This window comes from Pseudophryne corroboree, chromosome 3 (genome assembly GCF_028390025.1).
Source record: "Pseudophryne corroboree isolate aPseCor3 chromosome 3, aPseCor3.hap2, whole genome shotgun sequence".
Classification (NCBI taxonomy): Eukaryota; Metazoa; Chordata; class Amphibia; order Anura; family Myobatrachidae; genus Pseudophryne; species Pseudophryne corroboree.
Window position 1 is genome coordinate 434,425,841 of NC_086446.1, and position 20,354 is coordinate 434,446,194.

General features: G+C 46.5%; 2 long non-coding RNA genes across 2 annotated transcripts in view; one reads left to right on the forward strand and one right to left on the reverse strand.

The window, feature by feature from the left end:
* Window positions 1–378, forward strand: part of LOC135055868 (uncharacterized) — a 115,457-nt gene extending 115,079 nt beyond the window's left edge. The window contains exon 3 of the long non-coding RNA XR_010243831.1: window positions 265–378. This is a non-coding gene — a long non-coding RNA (uncharacterized LOC135055868). The remainder of the gene's footprint in view (window positions 1–264) is intronic.
* LOC135055866 (uncharacterized) overlaps window positions 1–20,354 on the reverse strand; it is a 205,399-nt gene that overhangs the window by 115,412 nt on the left and 69,633 nt on the right. The gene's annotated exons all lie outside the window — the stretch shown is intronic.

Here is a 20,354-nt window from a genome sequence, read left to right on the forward strand (position 1 = left end):
TAATCAAATGTGCCCCCCAAAAAAGAGTCTACTTCCTCTATATATTTCTACTGTCTTTTAATAACCTTGTAATGTTAAAGTTAGTGAACAATATGATACAAGCTGTTTGTCATAAAGCAAACATGAGTCTTTAAGATGTAGAAAAGTTAATAACACAGTGTACAGTGGTAATCCTCAAAAGAACTTATAACTGCAGTGATCATATGCAAATTGCGCGGGGGGTTGTGCATTTGCAGTCAAGCCGCCGTTTGTTATATTGTACAGGTGCTGGGACCCGGCTGGCGACGGGGACCAAGGCAGCGCGTGAGACGGAGGGGATGAAGCAGCACGGCCAGGAGCAGTCCCCTCCACCTGCCCAGGTAGGAGCTGCCGTTGGTTACAGGTGAGAAGAAATGTGATACTACAGAGGAGATGGGGTGGGGAGTGTTACAGGTGAAAATAATACCCCTTTCACAACGCACAAATAACCCGGTATCGACACGGCATATTGCCGTGTCGAACCGGGTCAGTGTGCGATGTGAAAGGTCCTTTGACGATTTAGCGGGTCGCCTGACCCGGTAATTCAACCCGGTAAAAAAGAAGGGTTTTACCCGGGTTGATTACCGGGTCAGGTGCGGTGTGAATGGGAGCCGTGTCGATGCGACACGGTTCCCATTCACAGCATAGGGAGAGGCGGCGCAGGAGATGAGCTCATCTCCCAGCGCCGCCTCCACCCCCGCCCCTGCTGCTGCTGCTCCCTCCGCTGCTATGGCAACTGACCCGGTATATTGCCGGGTCGGAAAGCCAGCAGCGGAGCGCAAATGTCGGATCCCACCCGGTAAGTACACGTTTGTCTTACCGGGTAGGATCCGGCATTTGCGGTGTGAATGCGGTATAAATGTGATACTACAGAGGAGATGGGGTGGGGAGTGTTACAGGTGAGAAGAAATGTGATTCTACAGAGGAGATGGGGTGGGGAGTGTTACAGGTGAGAATAAATGTGATACTCCAGAGGAGATGGGGTGGGGAGTGTTACAGGTAAGAATAAATGTGATACTACAGAGAGATGGGGTGTGGAGTGTTACAGGTGAGGCTGGGATTGTAAGAAATATGTTACTGTAGAAGTGATGAGGAAGAGTATGCTACAGGTGAGAAGAAACATGATACTACAGAGGAGATGGGGTGTGGAGTGTTACAGGTGAGAATAAATGTGATACTACAGAGGAGATGGGGTGTGGAGTGTTACAGGTGAGAATAAATGTGATACTACAGAGGAGATGGGGTGTGGAGTGATACAGGCGAGAAGAAATGTGATACTACAGAGGAGATGGGGTGGGAAGTGTTACAGGTGAGAAGAAATGTGATTCTACAGAGGAGATGGGGTGTGGAGTGTTACAGGTGAGGCTGGGATTGTAAGAAATATGTTACTATAGAAGTGATGAGGAAGAGTATGCTACAGGTGAGAAGAAACATGATACTACAGAGGAGATGGGGTGTGGAGTGTTACAGGTGAGAATAAATGTGATACTACAGAGGAGATGGGGTGAGGAGTGATACAGGTGAGAAGAAATGTGATACTACAGAGGAGATGGGGTGGGAAGTGTTACAGGTGAGAAGAAACATGATACTACAGAGGAGATGGGGTGAGGAGTGTTACAGGTGAGAATAAATGTGATACTACAGAGCAGATGGGGTGAGGAGTGATACAGGCGAGAAGAAATGTGATACTACAGAGGAGATGGGGTGGGAAGTGTTACAGGTGAGAAGAAACATGATACTACAGAGGAGATGGGGTGTGGAGTGTTACAGGTGAGAATAAATGTGATACTACAGAGGAGATGGGGTGTGGAGTGATACAGGTGAGAATAAATGTGATACTACAGAGGAGATGGGGTGAGGAGTGATACAAGCGAGAAGAAATGTCATACTACAGAGGAGATGGGGTGTGGAGTGTTACAGGTGAGAATAAATGTGATACTACAGAGGAGATGGGGTGAGGAGTGATACAGGCGAGAAGAAATGTGATACTACAGAGGAGATGGGGTGGGAAGTGTTACAGGTGAGAAGAAATGTGATTCTACAGAGGAGATGGGGTGAGGAGTGTTACAGGTGAGGCTGGGATTGTAAGAAATATGTTACTATAGAAGTGATGAGGAAGAGTATGCTACAGGTGAGAAGAAACATGATACTACAGAGGAGATGGGGTGTGGAGTGTTACAGGTGAGAATAAATGTGATACTACAAAGGAGATGGGGTGAGGAGTGATACAGGTGAGAAGAAATGTGATACTACAGAGGAGATGGGGTGGGAAGTGTTACAGGTGAGAAGAAACATGATACTACAGAGGAGATGGGGTGAGGAGTGTTACAGGTGAGAATAAATGTGATACTACAGAGCAGATGGGGTGAGGAGTGATACAGGCGAGAAGAAATGTGATACTACAGTGGAGATGGGGTGGGAAGTGTTACGGGTGAGAAGAAACATGATACTACAGAGGAGATGGGGTGTGGAGTGTTACAGGTGAGAATAAATGTGATACTACAGAGGAGATGGGGTGTGGAGTGATACAGGTGAGAAGAAATGTGATACTACAGAGGAGATGAGGTGGGAAGTGTTACAGGTGAGAAGAAACATGATACTACAGAGGAGATGGGGTGTGGAGTGTTACAGGTGAGAATAAATGTGATACTACAGAGGAGATGGGGTGGGAAGTGTTACAGGTGAGAAGAAATGTGATTCTACAGAGGAGATGGGGTGTAGAGTGTTACAGGTGAGGCTGGGATTGTAAGAAATATGTTACTATAGAAGTGATGAGGAAGAGTATGCTACAGGTGAGAAGAAACATGATACTACAGAGGAGATGGGGTGTGGAGTGTTACAGGTGAGAATAAATGTGATACTACAGAGGAGATGGGGTGAGGAGTGATACAGGTGAGAATAAATGTGATACTACAGAGGAGATGGGGTGAGGAGTGATACAAGCGAGACGAAATGTGATACTACAGAGGAGATGGGGTGAGGAGTGTTACAGGTGAGAATAAATGTGATACTACAGAGGAGATGGGGTGAGGAGTGATACAGGCGAGAAGAAATGTGATACTACAGAGGAAATGGGATGTGGAGTGTTACAGGTGAGAATAAATGTGATACTACAGAGCAGATGGGGTGTGGAGTGATACAGGCGAGAAGAAATGTGATACTACAGTGGAGATGGGGTGGGAAGTGTTACAGGTGAGAAGAAACATGATACTACAGAGGAGATGGGGTGTGGAGTGTTACAGGTGAGAATAAATGTGATACTACAGAGGAGATGGGGTGTGGAGTGATACAGGTGAGAATAAATGTGATACTACAGAGGAGATGGGGTTAGGAGTGATACAGGTGAGAAGAAATGTGATACTACAGAGGAGATGAGGTGGGAAGTGTTACAGGTGAGAAGAAACATGATACTACAGAGGAGATGGGGTGAGGAGTGTTACAGGTGAGAATAAATGTGATACTACAGAGTAGATGGGGTGGGAAGTGTTACAGGTGAGAAGAAATGTGATTCTACAGAGGAGATGGGGTGTAGAGTGTTACAGGTGAGGCTGGGATTGTAAGAAATATGTTACTATAGAAGTGATGAGGAAGAGTATGCTACAGGTGAGAAGAAACATGATACTACAGAGGAGATGAGGTGTGGAGTGTTACAGGTGAGAATAAATGTGATACTACAGAGGAGATGGGGTGAGGAGTGATACAGGCGAGAAGAAATGTGATACTACAGAGGAGATGGGGTGGGAAGTGTTACAGGCGAGAAGAAATGTGATACTACAGAGGAGATGGGGTGGGAAGTGTTACAGGTGAGAAGAAATGTGATTCTACAGAGGAGATGGGGTGGGAAGTGTTACAGGTGAGAAGAAATGTGATTCTACAGAGGAGATGGGGTGTGGAGTGTTACAGGTGAGAAGAAATGTGATACTACAGAGGAGATGGGGTGAGGAGTGATACAGGTGAGAATAAATGTGATACTACAGAGGAGATGGGGTGAGGAGTGATAGAAGCGAGAAGAAATGTGATACTACAGAGGAGATGGGGTGTGGAGTGTTACAGGTGAGAATAAATGTGATACTACAGAGGAGATGGGGTGAGGAGTGATACAGGCGAGAAGAAATGTGATACTACAGATGAGATGGGGTGGGAAGTGTTACAGGTGAGAATAAATGTGATACTACAGAGGAGATGGGGTGGGAAGTGTTACAGGTGAGAAGAAATGTGATTCTACAGAGGAGATGGGGTGGGAAGTGTTACAGGTGAGAAGAAATGTGATTCTACAGAGGAGATGGGGTGGGAAGTGTTACAGGTGAGAAGAAATGTGATTCTACAGAGGAGATGGGGTGGGAAGTGTTACAGGTGAGAAGAAATGTGATTCTACAGAGGAGATGGGGTGTGGAGTGTTACAGGTGAGGCTGGGATTATAAGAAATATGTTACTATAGAAGTGATGAGGAAGAGTATGCTACAGGTGAGAAAAAACATGATACTACAGAGGAGATGGGGTGGGGAGTGTTACAGGTGAGAAGAAACATGATACTACAGAGGAGATGGGGTGTGGAGTGTTACAGGTGAGGCTGGGATTATAAGAAATATGTTACTATAGAAGTGATGAGGAAGAGTATGCTACAGGTGAGAAAAAACATGATACTACAGAGGAGATGGGGTGTGGAGTGTTACAGGTGAGAATAAATGTGATACTACAGAGAGATGGGGTGAGGAGTGATACAGGTGAGAATAAATGTGATACTACAGAGGAGATGGGGTGTGGAGTGTTACAGGTGAGAATAAATGTGATACTACAGAGGAGATGGTGTGAGGAGTGATACAAGCGAGAAGAAATGTCATACTACAGAGCAGATGGGGTGTGGAGTGTTACAGGTGAGAATAAATGTGATACTACAGAGGAGATGGGGTGAGGAGTGATACAAGCGAGAAGAAAAGTGATACTACAGAGGAGATGGGGTGAGGAGTGATACAGGTGAGAATAAATGTGATACTACAGAGGAGATGGGGTGAGGAGTGATACAGGCGAGAAGAAATGTGATACTACAGAGGAGATGGGGTGTGGAGTGTTACAGGTGAGAATAAATGTGATACTACAGAGGAGATGGGGTGAGGAGTGATACAGACGAGAAGAAATGTGATACTACAGAGGAGATGGGGTGTGGAGTGTTACAGGTGAGAATAAATGTGATACTACAGAGGAGATGCGGTGAGGAGTGATACAGGCGAGAAGAAATGTGATACTACAGAGGAGATGGGGTGAGGAGTGATACAAGCAAGAAGAAATGTCATACTACAGAGGAGATGGGGTGTGGAGTGTTACAGGTGAGAATAAATGTGATACTACAGAGGAGATGGGGTGAGGAGTGATACAGGCGAGAAGAAATGTGATTCTACAGAGGAGATGGGGTGTGGAGTGTTACAGGCGAGAAGAAATGTGATACTACAGAGGAGATGGGGTGAGGAGTGATACAGGCGAGAAGAAATGTCATACTACAGGGGAGATGGGGTGGGAAGTGTTACAGGTGAGAAGAAATGTGATTCTACAGAGGAAATGGGGTGTGGAGTGTTACAGGTGAGAATAAATGTGATACTACAGAGCAGATGGGGTGAGGAGTGATACAGGCGAGAAGAAATGTGATACTACGGAGGAGATGGGGTGGGAAGTGTTACAGGTGAGAAGAAATGTGATTCTACAGAGGAGATGGGGTGGGAAGTGTTACAGGTGAGAAGAAATGTGATTCTACAGAGGAGATGGGGTGGGAAGTGTTACAGGTGAGAAGAAATGTGATTCTACAGAGGAGATGGGGTGAGGAGTGTTACAGGTGAGGCTGGGATTGTAAGAAATATGTTATAATAGAAGTGATGAGGAAGAGTATGCTACAGGTGAGAAAAAACATGATACTACAGAGGAGATGGGGTGTGGAGTGTTACAGGTGAGAAGAAATGTGATACTACAGAGGAGATGGGGTGAGGAGTGCTACAGGTGAGAAAAAACATGATACTACAGAGGAGATGGGGTGTGGAGTGTTACAGGTGAGAATAAATGTGATACTACAGAGAGATGGGGTGTGGAGTGTTACAGGTGAGAATAAATGTGATACTACAGAGGAGATGGGGTGAGGAGTGATACAGGCGAGAAGATATGTGATACTACAGAGAGATGGGGTGTGGAGTGTTACAGGTGAGAATAAATGTGATACTACAGAGGAGATGGGGTGAGGAGTGATACAGGCGAGAAGATATGTGATACTACAGAGGAGATGGGGTGAGGAGTGATACAGGTGAGAAGAAATGTGATACTACAGAGGAGATGGGGTGTGGAGTGTTACAGGTGAGAAGAAATGTGATACTACAGAGGAGATGGGGTGAGGAGTGATACAGGTGAGAATAAATGTGATACTACAGAGGAGATGGGGTGAGGAGTGATACAGGTGAGAATAAATGTGATACTACAGAGGAGATGGGGTGAGGAGTGATACAGGTGAGAAGAAATGTGATACTACAGAGGAGATGGGGTGTGGAGTGTTACAGGTGAGAAGAAATGTGATACTACAGAGGAGATGGGGTGTGGAGTGTTACAGGTGAGAATAAATGTGATACTACAGAGGAGATGGGGTGAGGAGTGATACAGGTGAGAAGAAATGTGATACTACAGAGGAGATGGGGTGAGGAGTGATACAGGCGAGAAGAAATGTGATACTACAGAGGAGATGGGGTGAGGAGTGATACAGGCGAGAAGAAATGTGATACTACAGAGGAGATGGGGTGTGGAGTGATACAGGCGAGAAGAAATGTGATACTACAGAGAAATGGGGTGAGGAGTGATACAGGTGAGAATAAATGTGATACTACAGAGTAGATGGGGTGAGGAGTGATACAGGCGAGAAGAAATGTCATACTACAGGGGATACGGGGTGTGGAGTGTTACAGGTGAGAATAATTGTGATACTACAGAGAGATGGGGTGTGGAGTGTTACAGGTGAGAAGAATGTGATACATACTACAGAGGAGATGGGGTGGGAAGTGTTACTGGTGAGAAGAATGTGATACTACAGAGGAGATGGGGTGGGAAGTGTTACTGGTGAGGCTAGTATACCATTTGTCACTGTGTAGCTGGTATAAGGTGCATAAGTAAACTGCTTATTTCCTCACAGATGCAGTCCTCTACCCTGGCTAGCTTATGGGTGTTGGCGAATGAGCAAAGTTTTTCTTTGTATGGATACAGGTGATGTTACATGGTAGTTGTGCAGTGAAAGCATAATAAGTTGGTCCCCTGACTATCTCTATTTCAAAGTATGTTCTCTTTATTAACCACTTGCCTGGCAAGTGCTTTATCTGACCTGGTTGCACAGGATGCGACCAGTCAGATAGACAGTGTTTGCAGTTGCAGGGAAGATAAACTTCCCTCTGCTGCTGCTCTCAGAGGGACCCGAATGTCCCTATGCCTTCCTGCACCCTCCCCCATCGTTTGCCATGCTGCCGATCATTGCTGATCGGTTAGCACGGTAGGACTCCCCACCCAGCAGCAGCAGACAATAGCAGCCACTGGGGAAGTGTAAATGAACACCCCCAAAGGCCCCTCATGTGTACCTGGTGGCTGTCCCGGCTTTTAAAATGAAAGCCATGATGGTCGCGATGTTCTGATGGTGATGACCTTTTTTTTTTTTTTTATAAACTCACTTTGTATAGATTTAAATATTAGAGATGAGCGGGTTCGGTTTCTCTGAATCCGAACCCGCCAGAACTTCATGTTTTTTTTCACGAGTCCGAGCGACTCGGATCTTCCCGCCTTGCTCGGTTAACCCGAGCGCGCCCGAACGTCATCATGACGCTGTCGGATTCTCGCGAGGCTCGGATTCTATCGCGAGACTCGGATTCTATATAAGGAGCCGCGCGTCGCCGCCATTTTCACACGTGCATTGAGATTGATAGGGAGAGGACGTGGCTGGCGTCCTCTCCGTTTAGACACTTGATTTACTAATTTTGGGGAGCATTAGGAGTACTCAGTAGTGTACAGTGCAGAGTTTTGCTGATAGTGACCAGTGACCACCACTTTTATTTATAATCCGTTCTCTGCCTGAAAAAAGCGATACACAGCACACAGTGACTCAGTCACATACATACCATATCTGTGTGCACTGCTCAGGCTCAGGCCAGTGTGCTGCATCATCTATATATATTATATATCTGTCTGACTGCTCAGCTCACACAGCTTATAATTGTGGGGGAGACTGGGGAGCACTACTGCAGTGCCAGTTATAGGTTATAGCAGGAGCCAGGAGTCATAATATTATATTAAAATTAAACAGTGCACACTTTTGCTGCAGGAGTGCCACTGCCAGTGTGACTAGTGACCAGTGACCTGACCACCAGTATATAATATTAGTAGTATACTATCTCTTTATCAACCAGTCTATATTAGCAGCAGACACAGTACAGTGCGGTAGTTCACGGCTGTGGCTACCTCTGTGTCGGCACTCGGCAGCCCGTCCATAATTGTATATACCAGTGACCTAACCGTGGTTTTTTTTTCTTTCTTTATACATACATACTAGTTACGAGTATACTATCTCTTTATCAACCAGTCTATATATTAGCAGCAGACACAGTACAGTGCGGTAGTTCACGGCTGTGGCTACCTCTGTGTCGGCACTCGGCAGCCCGTCCATAATTGTATATACCAGTGACCTAACCGTGGTTTTTTTTTCTTTCTTTATACATACATACTAGTTACGAGTATACTATCTCTTTATCAACCAGTCTATATATTAGCAGCAGACACAGTACAGTGCGGTAGTTCACGGCTGTGGCTACCTCTGTGTCGGCACTCGGCAGCCCGTCCATAATTGTATATACCACCTAACCGTGGTTTTTTTTTCTTTCTTTATACATACATACTAGTTACGAGTATACTATCTCTTTATCAACCAGTCTATATATTAGCAGCAGACACAGTACAGTGCGGTAGTTCACGGCTGTGGCTACCTCTGTGTCGGCACTCGGCAGCCCGTCCATAATTGTATATACCAGTGACCTAACCGTGGTTTTTTTTTCTTTCTTTATACATACATACTAGTTACGAGTATACTATCTCTTTATCAACCAGTCTATATATTAGCAGCAGACACAGTACAGTGCGGTAGTTCACGGCTGTGGCTACCTCTGTGTCGGCACTCGGCAGCCCGTCCATAATTGTATATACCACCTAACCGTGGTTTTTTTTTCTTTCTTTATACATACATACTAGTTACGAGTATACTATCTCTTTATCAACCAGTCTATATATTAGCAGCAGACACAGTACAGTGCGGTAGTTCACGGCTGTGGCTACCTCTGTGTCGGCACTCGGCAGCCCGTCCATAATTGTATACTAGTATCCAATCCATCCATCTCCATTGTTTACTTGAGGTGCCTTTTAGTTGTGCCTATTAAAATATGGAGAACAAAAATGTTGAGGTTCCAAAATTAGGGAAAGATCAAGATCCACTTCCACCTCGTGCTGAAGCTGCTGCCACTAGTCATGGCCGAGACGATGAAATGCCAGCAACGTCGACTGCCAAGGCCGATGCCCAATGGCATAGTACAGAGCATGTCAAAACCAAAACACCAAATATCAGTAAAAAAAGGACTCCAAAACCTAAAATAAAATTGTCGGAGGAGAAGCGTAAACTTGCCAATATGCCATTTACCACACGGAGTGGCAAGGAACGGCTGAGGCCCTGGCCTATGTTCATGGCTAGTGGTTCAGCTTCACATGAGGATGGAAGCACTCAGCCTCTCGCTAGAAAACTGAAAAGACTCAAGCTGGCAAAAGCACCGCAAAGAACTGTGCGTTCTTTGAAATCCCAAATCCACAAGGAGAGTCCAATTGTGTCGGTTGCGATGCCTGACCTTCCCAACACTGGACGTGAAGAGCATGCGCCTTCCACCATTTGCACGCCCCCTGCAAGTGCTGGAAGGAGCACCCGCAGTCCAGTTCCTGATAGTCAGATTGAAGATGTCAGTGTTGAAGTACACCAGGATGAGGAGGATATGGGTGTTGCTGGCGCTGGGGAGGAAATTGACCAGGAGGATTCTGATGGTGAGGTGGTTTGTTTAAGTCAGGCACCCGGGGAGACACCTGTTGTCCGTGGGAGGAATATGGCCGTTGACATGCCAGGTGAAAATACCAAAAAAATCAGCTCTTCGGTGTGGAGGTATTTCACCAGAAATGCGGACAACAGGTGTCAAGCCGTGTGTTCCCTTTGTCAAGCTGTAATAAGTAGGGGTAAGGACGTTAACCACCTCGGAACATCCTCCCTTATACGTCACCTGCAGCGCATTCATAATAAGTCAGTGACAAGTTCAAAAACTTTGGGTGACAGCGGAAGCAGTCCACTGACCAGTAAATCCCTTCCTCTTGTAACCAAGCTCACGCAAACCACCCCACCAACTCCCTCAGTGTCAATTTCCTCCTTCCCCAGGAATGCCAATAGTCCTGCAGGCCATGTCACTGGCAAGTCTGACGAGTCCTCTCCTGCCTGGGATTCCTCCGATGCATCCTTGCGTGTAACGCCTACTGCTGCTGGCGCTGCTGTTGTTGCCGCTGGGAGTCGATGGTCATCCCAGAGGGGAAGTCGTAAGCCCACTTGTACTACTTCCAGTAAGCAATTGACTGTTCAACAGTCCTTTGCGAGGAAGATGAAATATCACAGCAGTCATCCTACTGCAAAGCGGATAACTGAGTCCTTGACAACTATGTTGGTGTTAGACGTGCGTCCGGTATCCGCCGTTAGTTCACAGGGAACTAGACAATTTATTGAGGCAGTGTGCCCCCGTTACCAAATACCATCTAGGTTCCACTTCTCTAGGCAGGCGATACCGAGAATGTACACGGACGTCAGAAAAAGACTCACCAGTCTCCTAAAAAATGCAGTTGTACCCAATGTCCACTTAACCACGGACATGTGGACAAGTGGAGCAGGGCAGGGTCAGGACTATATGACTGTGACAGCCCACTGGGTAGATGTATGGACTCCCGCCGCAAGAACAGCAGCGGCGGCACCAGTAGCAGCATCTCGCAAACGCCAACTCTTTCCTAGGCAGGCTACGCTTTGTATCACCGCTTTCCAGAATACGCACACAGCTGAAAACCTCTTACGGCAACTGAGGAAGATCATCGCGGAATGGCTTACCCCAATTGGACTCTCCTGTGGATTTGTGGCATCGGACAACGCCAGCAATATTGTGTGTGCATTAAATATGGGCAAATTCCAGCACGTCCCATGTTTTGCACATACCTTGAATTTGGTGGTGCAGAATTTTTTAAAAAACGACAGGGGCGTGCAAGAGATGCTGTCGGTGGCCAGAAAAATTGCGGGACACTTTCGGCGTACAGGCACCACGTACAGAAGACTGGAGCACCACCAAAAACTACTGAACCTGCCCTGCCATCATCTGAAGCAAGAAGTGGTAACGAGGTGGAATTCAACCCTCTATATGCTTCAGAGGTTGGAGGAGCAGCAAAAGGCCATTCAAGCCTATACAATTGAGCACGATATAGGAGATGGAATGCACCTGTCTCAAGTGCAGTGGAGAATGATTTCAACGTTGTGCAAGGTTCTGATGCCCTTTGAACTTGCCACACGTGAAGTCAGTTCAGACACTGCCAGCCTGAGTCAGGTCATTCCCCTCATCAGGCTTTTGCAGAAGAAGCTGGAGGCATTGAAGAAGGAGCTAAAAGGGAGCGATTCCGCTAGGCATGTGGGACTTGTGGATGCAGCCCTTAATTCGCTTAACAAGGATTCACGGGTGGTCAATCTGTTGAAATCAGAGCACTACATTTTGGCCACCGTGCTCGATCCTAGATTTAAAGCCTACCTTGGATCTCTCTTTCCGGCAGACACAGGTCTGCTGGGGTTGAAAGACCTGCTGGTGACAAAATTGTCAAGTCAAGCGGAACGCGACCTGTCAACATCTCCTCCTTCACATTCTCCCGCAACTGGGGGTGCGAGGAAAAGGCTCAGAATTCCGAGCCCACCCGCTGGCGGTGATGCAGGGCAGTCTGGAGCGACTGCTGATGCTGACATCTGGTCCGGACTGAAGGACCTGACAACGATTACGGACATGTCGTCTACTGTCACTGCATATGATTCTCTCAACATTGATAGAATGGTGGAGGATTATATGAGTGACCGCATCCAAGTAGGCACGTCACACAGTCCGTACTTATACTGGCAGGAAAAAGAGGCAATTTGGAGGCCCTTGCACAAACTGGCTTTATTCTACCTAAGTTGCCCTCCCACAAGTGTGTACTCCGAAAGAGTGTTTAGTGCCGCCGCTCACCTTGTCAGCAATCGGCGTACGAGGTTACATCCAGAAAATGTGGAGAAGATGATGTTCATTAAAATGAATTATAATCAATTCCTCCGCGGAGACATTGACCAGCAGCAATTGCCTCCACAAAGTACACAGGGAGCTGAGATGGTGGATTCCAGTGGGGACGAATTGATAATCTGTGAGGAGGGGGATGTACACGGTGATATATCGGAGGGTGAAGATGAGGTGGACATCTTGCCTCTGTAGAGCCAGTTTGTGCAAGGAGAGATTAATTGCTTCTTTTTTGGGGGGGGTCCAAACCAACCCGTCATATCAGTCACAGTCGTGTGGCAGACCCTGTCACTGAAATGATGGGTTGGTTAAAGTGTGCATGTCCTGTTTTGTTTATACAACATAAGGGTGGGTCGGAGGGCCCAAGGATAATTCCATCTTGCACCTCTTTTTTCTTTTCTTTTTCTTTGCATCATGTGCTGATTGGGGAGGGTTTTTTGGAAGGGACATCCTGCGTGACACTGCAGTGCCACTCCTAGATGGGCCCGGTGTTTGTGTCGGCCACTAGGGTCGCTAATCTTACTCACACAGCTACCTCATTGCGCCTCTTTTTTTCTTTGCGTCATGTGCTGTTTGGGGAGGGTTTTTTGGAAGGGACATCCTGCGTGACACTGCAGTGCCACTCCTAGATGTGCCCGGTGTTTGTGTCGGCCACTAGGGTCGCTAATCTTACTCACACAGCTACCTCATTGCGCCTCTTTTTTTCTTTGCGTCATGTGCTGTTTGGGGAGGGTTTTTTGGAAGGGACATCCTGCGTGACACTGCAGTGCCACTCCTAGATGGGCCCGGTGTTTGTGTCGGCCACTAGGGTCGCTAATCTTACTCACACAGTCAGCTACCTCATTGCGCCTCTTTTTTTCTTTGCGTCTTGTGCTGTTTGGGGAGGGTTTTTTGGAAGGGCCATCCTGCGTGACACTGCAGTGCCACTCCTAGATGGGCCCGGTGTTTGTGTCGGCCACTAGGGTCGCTAATCTTACTCACACAGCTACCTCATTGCGCCTCTTTTTTTCTTTGCGTCATGTGCTGTTTGGGGAGGGTTTTTTGGAAGGGCCATCCTGCGTGACACTGCAGTGCCACTCCTAGATGGGCCCGGTGTTTGTGTCGGCCACTAGGGTCGCTAATCTTACTCACACAGCTACCTCATTGCGCCTCTTTTTTTCTTTGCGTCATGTGCTGTTTGGGGAGGGTTTTTTGGAAGGGACATCCTGCGTGACACTGCAGTGCCACTCCTAGATGGGCCCGGTGTTTGTGTCGGCCACTAGGGTCGCTTATCTTACTCACACAGCGACCTCGGTGCAAATTTTAGGACTAAAAATAATATTGTGAGGTGTGAGGTATTCAGAATAGACTGAAAATGAGTGTAAATTATGGTTTTTGAGGTTAATAATACTTTGGGATCAAAATGACCCCCAAATTCTATGATTTAAGCTGTTTTTTAGTGTTTTTGGAAAAAAACACCCGAATCCAAAACACACCCGAATCCGACAAAAATAATTCGGTGAGGTTTTGCCAAAACGCGTTCGAACCCAAAACACGGCCGCGGAACCGAACCCAAATCCAAAACACAAAACCCGAAAAATTTCAGGCGCTCATCTCTATTAAATATACGTTCTTCACCTAATTCACTCATTAGTAAAAACTAGAGATGTGCACCGGAAATTTTTCGGGTTTTGTGTTTTGGTTTTGGGTTCGGTTCCGTGGCCGTGTTTTGGGTTCGAACACGTTTTGGCAAAACCTCACCGAATTTTTTTTGTCGGATTCGGGTGTGTTTTGGATTCGGGTGTTTTTTTCAAAAAACCCTAAAAAACAGCTTAAATCATAGAATTTGGGGGTCATTTTGATCCCAAAGTATTATTAACCTCAATAACCATAATTTCCACTCATTTTCAGTCTATTCTGAACACCTCACAATATTATTTTTAGTCCTAAAATTTGCGCCGAGGTCGCTGGATGACTAAGCTCAGCGACCCAAGTGGCCGACACAAACACCTGGCCCATCTAGGAGTGGCACTGCAGTGTCAGGCCGGATGGCCCTTCCAAAAAATACTCCCCAAACAGCACATGACGCAAAGAAGAAAAAAAAGAGGCGCAATGAGGTAGCTGTGTGACTAAGATAAGTGACCCTAGTGGCCGACACAAACACCTGGCCCATCTAGGAGTGGCACTGCAGTGTCACGCAGGATGGCCCTTCCAAAAAATACTCCCCAAACAGCACATGACGCAAAGAAGGAAAAAAAGAGGCGCAATGAGGTAGCTGTGTGACTAAGATAAGCGACCCTAGCGGCCGACACAAACACCTGGCCCATCTAGGAGTGGCACTGCAGTGTCACGCAGGATGGCCCTTCCAAAAAACACTCCCCAAACAGCACATGACGCAAAGAAAAATGAAAGAAAAAAGAGGTGCAAGATGGAATTGTCCTTGGGCCCTCCCACCCACCCTTATGTTGTATAAACAGGACATGCACACTTTAACCAACCCATCATTTCAGTGACAGGGTCTGCCACACGACTGTGACTGAAATGACGGGTTGGTTTGGACCCCCACCAAAAAAGAAGCAATTAATCTCTCCTTGCACAAACTGGCTCTACAGAGGCAAGATGTCCACCTCATCATCATCCTCCGATTCATCACCGTGTACATCCCCCTCCTCACAGATTATCAATTCGTCCCCACTGGAATCCACCATCACAGCTCCCTGTGTACTTTGTGGAGGCAATTGCTGCTGGTGAATGTCTCCATGGAGGAATTGATTATAATTAATTTTATTGAACATCATCTTCTCCACATTTTCTGGAAGTAACCTCGTACGCCGATTGCTGACAAGGTGAGCGGCGGCACTAAACACTCTTTCGGAGTACACACTTGTGGGAGGGCAACTTAGGTAGAATAAAGCCAGTTTGTGCAAGGGCCTCCAAATTGCCTCTTTTTCCTGCCAGTATACGTACGGACTGTCTGACATGCCTACTTGGATGCGGTCACTCATATAATCCTCCACCATTCTTTCAATGGTGAGAGAATCATATGCAGTGACAGTAGACGACATGTCCGTAATCGTTGTCAGGTCCTTCAGTCCGGACCAGATGTCAGCATCAGCAGTCGCTCCAGACTGCCCTGCATCACCGCCAGCGGGTGGGCTCGGAATTCTGAGCCTTTTCCTCGCACCCCCAGTTGCGGGAGAATGTGAAGGAGGAGATGTTGACAGGTCGCGTTCCGCTTGACTTGACAATTTTCTCACCAGCAGTTCTTTGAACCCCTGCAGACTTGTGTCTGCCGGAAAGAGAGATACAACGTAGGTTTTAAATCTAGGATCGAGCACGGTGGCCAAAATGTAGTGCTCTGATTTCAACAGATTGACCACCCGTGAATCCTTGTTAAGCGAATTAAGGGCTCCATCCACAAGTCCCACATGCCTAGCGGAATCGCTCAGTGTTAGCTCCTCCTTCAATGTCTCCAGCTTCTTCTGCAAAAGCCTGATGAGGGGAATGACCTGACTCAGGCTGGCAGTGTCTGAACTGACTTCACGTGTGGCAAGTTCAAAAGGTTGCAGAACCTTGCACAACGTTGAAATCATTCTCCACTGCGCTTGAGACAGGTGCATTCCACCTCCTATATCGTGGTCAGTTGTATAGGCTTGAATGGCCTTTTGCTGCTCCTCCAACCTCTGAAGCATATAGAGGGTTGAATTCCACCTCGTTACCACTTCTTGCTTCAGATGATGGCAGGGCAGGTTCAGGCGTTTTTGGTGTTGCTCCAGTCTTCTGTACGTGTTGCCTGTACGCCGAAAGTGTCCCGCAATTCTTCTGGCCACCGACAGCATCTCTTGCACGCCCCTCTCGTTTTTTAAATAATTCTGCACCACCAAATTCAAGGTATGTGCAAAGCATGGGACGTGCTGGAATTTGCCCATATTTAATGCACACACAATATTGCTGGCGTTGTCCGATGCCACAAATCCACAGGAGAGTCCAATTGGGGTAAGCCATTCTGCGATGATCTTCCTCAGTTGCCGTAAGAGGTTTTTAGCTGTGTGCGTATTCTGGAAAGCGGTGATACAAAGCGTAGCCTGCCTAGGAAAGAGTTGGCGTTTGCGAGATGCTGCTACTGGTGCCGCCGCTGCTGTTCTTGCGGCGGGAGTCAATACATCTACCCAGTGGGCTGTCACAGTCATATAGTCCTGAGTCTGCCCTGCTCCACTTGTCCACATGTCCGTGGTTAAGTGGACATTGGGTACAACTGCATTTTTTAGGACACTGGTGAGTCTTTTTCTGAGGTCTGTGTACATTTTCGGTATCGCCTGCCTAGAGAAATGGAACCTAGATGGTATTTGGTACTGGGGACACAGTACCTCAATCAAGTCTATAGTTGGCTCTGCAGTAATGATGGATACCGGAACCACGTTTCTCACCGCCCAGGATGCCAAGGCCTCAGTTATCCGCTTTGCAGCAGGATGACTGCTGTGATATTTCATCTTCCTCGCAAAGGACTGTTGGACAGTCAATTGCTTGGTGGAAGTAGTAAAAGTGGTCTTACGACTTCCCCTCTGGGATGACCATAGACTCCCAGCAGCAACAACAGCAGCGCCAGCAGCAGTAGGCGTTACACTCAAGGATGCATCGGAGGAATCCCAGGCAGGAGAGGACTCGTCAGAATTGCCAGTGACATGGCCTGCAGGACTATTGGCATTCCTGGGGAAGGAGGAAATTGACACTGAGGGAGTTGGTGGGGTGGTTTGCGTGAGCTTGGTTACAAGAGCAAGGGATTTACTGGTCAGTGGACTGCTTCCGCTGTCGCCCAAAGTTTTTGAACTTGTCACTGACTTATGATGAATGCGCTGCAGGTGACGTATAAGGGAGGATGTTCCGAGGTGGTTAACGTCCTTACCCCTACTTATTACAGCTTGACAAAGGCAACACACGGCTTGACACCTGTTGGCCGCATTTCTGTTGAAATACTTCCACACCGAAGAGCTGATTTTTTTGGTATTTTCACCAGGCATGTCAATGGCCATATTCCTCCCACGGACAACAGGTGTCTCCCCGGGTGCCTGACTTAAACAAACCACCTCACCATCAGAATCCTCCTTGTCAATTTCCTCCCCAGCGCCAGCAACACCCATATCCTCCTCATCCTGGTGTACTTCAACACTGACATCTTCAATCTGACTATCAGGAACTGGACTGCGGGTGCTCCTTCCAGCACTTGCATGGGGCCTGCAAATGGTGGAAGGCGCATGCTCTTCACGTCCAGTGTTGGGAAGGTCAGGCATCGCAACCGACACAATTGGACTCTCCTTGTGGATTTGTGATTTTGAAGAACGCACAGTTCTTTGCTGTGCTTTTGCCAGCTTAAGTCATTTTCATTTTTCTAGCGAGAGGCTGAGTGCTTCCATCCTCATGTGAACCTGAACCACTAGCCATGAACATAGGCCAGGGCCTCAGCCGTTCCTTGCCACTCTGTGTGGTAAATGGCATATTGGCAAGTTTACGCTTCTCCTCCGACGATTTTATTTTAGATTTTTGAGTCAGATATTTACAGATATTTTGTGTTTTGGATTTTACATGCTCTGTACTATGACATTGGGCATTGGCCTTGGCAGACGACGTTGATGGAATTTCATCGTCTCGGCCATGACTAGTGGCAGCAGCTTCAGCACGAGGTGGAAGTGGATCTTGATCTTTCCCTATTTTTGGAACCTCAACATTTTTGTTCTCCATATTTTAAAAGGCACAACTAAAAGGCACCTCAGGTAAACAATGGAGATGGATGGATACTAGTATACTTATGGATGACGAGTGACTGACGACACAGAGGTAGCTACAGCCGTGGACTACCGTACTGCGTCTGCTAGTATAGAGATGATAATGATATAAAAAATATATATATATCACTACTGCAGGTATATATAATATAATGACGGACCTACTGGACACTGTCAGCAGACTCCTAAACTACTAGTATGAAGAAGATAGAAAAAAAAACCCCACCACAGGTAGGTATACAATAATGGACGAGCACTGACGACACAGAGGTAGCCACAGCCGTGGACTACCGTACTGCGTCTGCTAGTATAGAGATGATAATGATATAAAATATATATATATATATCACTACTGCATGTATATATAATATAATGACAGACCTGCTGGACACTGTCAGCAGACTCCTAAACTACTAGTATGAAGAAGATAGAATAAAAACCCCCACCACAGGTAGGTATACAATTATGGACGAGCACTGACGACACAGAGGTAGCTACAGCCGTGGACTACCGTACTGCGTCTGCTAGTATAGAGATGATAATGATATAAAATATATATATATATCACTACTGCAGGTATATATAATATAATGACGGACCTGCTGGACACTGTCAGCAGACTCCTAAACTACTAGTATGAAGAAGATAGAAAAAAAAAACCCACCACAGGTAGGTATACAATTATGGACGAGCACTGACGACACAGAGGTAGCTACAGCCGTGGACTACCGTACTGCGTCTGCTAGTATAGAGATGATAATGATATAAAAAATATATATATATATATCACTACTGCAGGTATATATAATATAATGACGGACCTGCTGGACACTGTCAGCAGACTCCTAAACTACTAGTATGAAGAAGATAGAAAAAAAAAACCCACCACAGGTAGGTATACAATTATGGACGAGCACTGACGACACAGAGGTAGCTACAGCCGTGGACTACCGTACTGTGTCTGCTAGTATAGAGATGATAATGATATAAAAAATATATATATATCACTACTGCAGGTATATATAATATAATGACGGACCTGCTGGACACTGTCAGCAGACTCCTAAACTACTAGTATGAAGAAGATAGAAAAAAAACCCCCACCACAGGTAGGTATACAATTATGGACGAGCACTGACGACACAGAGGTAGCCACAGCCGTGGACTACCGTACTGCGTCTGCTAGTATAGAGATGATAATGATATAAAATATATATATATATCACTACTGCAGGTATATATAATATAATGACGGACCTGCTGGACACTGTCAGCAGACTCCTAAACTACTAGTATGAAGAAGATAGAAAAAAAAAACCCACCACAGGTAGGTATACAATTATGGATGAGCACTGACGACACAGAGGTAGCCACAGCCGTGGACTACCGTACTGCGTCTGCTAATATAGAGATGATAAAGATGATAGAGATGAACAAAAAAAATATAACACTACTGCAGGTAAATATTTATATAATATAATGAATGACGGACCTGCTGGACACTGTCAGCAGAATACGTTTATAGAATAAAATAAAAAAAACACCACAGGAGTGTTTAACTTTTTCAGGCAGACAATATACTGGTGGTCACTGGTCAGTCACACTGGCAGCAAAAGTGTGCACTGTACTCCTGCTATAACTGCACCCCAGTCTCCCCCACAATTCAGCTGTGTGAGCAGTGAGCACTCAGCACAGTCAGATATACATAGATGATATTATCATGCAGCACACTGAGGCTGAGCACAGATATGGTATGTGACTGTGTATCGTTTTTTTTCAGGCAGAGAACGGATTATATTAAATAATAAATAAAACTGGTGGTGGTCAGTCACTATTAACTAACTATCAGCAAAACTCTGCACTCTGAGTACTCCTAATGCTCCCCAAAATTACTAAGTAATCAACTCAAGTGTCTCTATCTATTCTAACGGAGAGGACGCCAGCCACGTCCTCTCCCTATCAATCTCAATGCACGTGTGAAAATGGCGGCGACGCGCGGCTCCTTATATAGAATCCGAGTCTCGCGATAGAATACGAGCCTCGCGAGAATCCGACAGCGGGATGATGACGTTCGGGCGCGCTCGGGTTAGCCGAGCAAGGCGGGAAGATCCGAGTCTGCCTCGGACCCGTGTAAAAAGGCTGAAGTTCGGGGGGGTTCGGATTCCGAGAAACCGAACCCGCTCATCTCTAGTAAAAACACAACAAT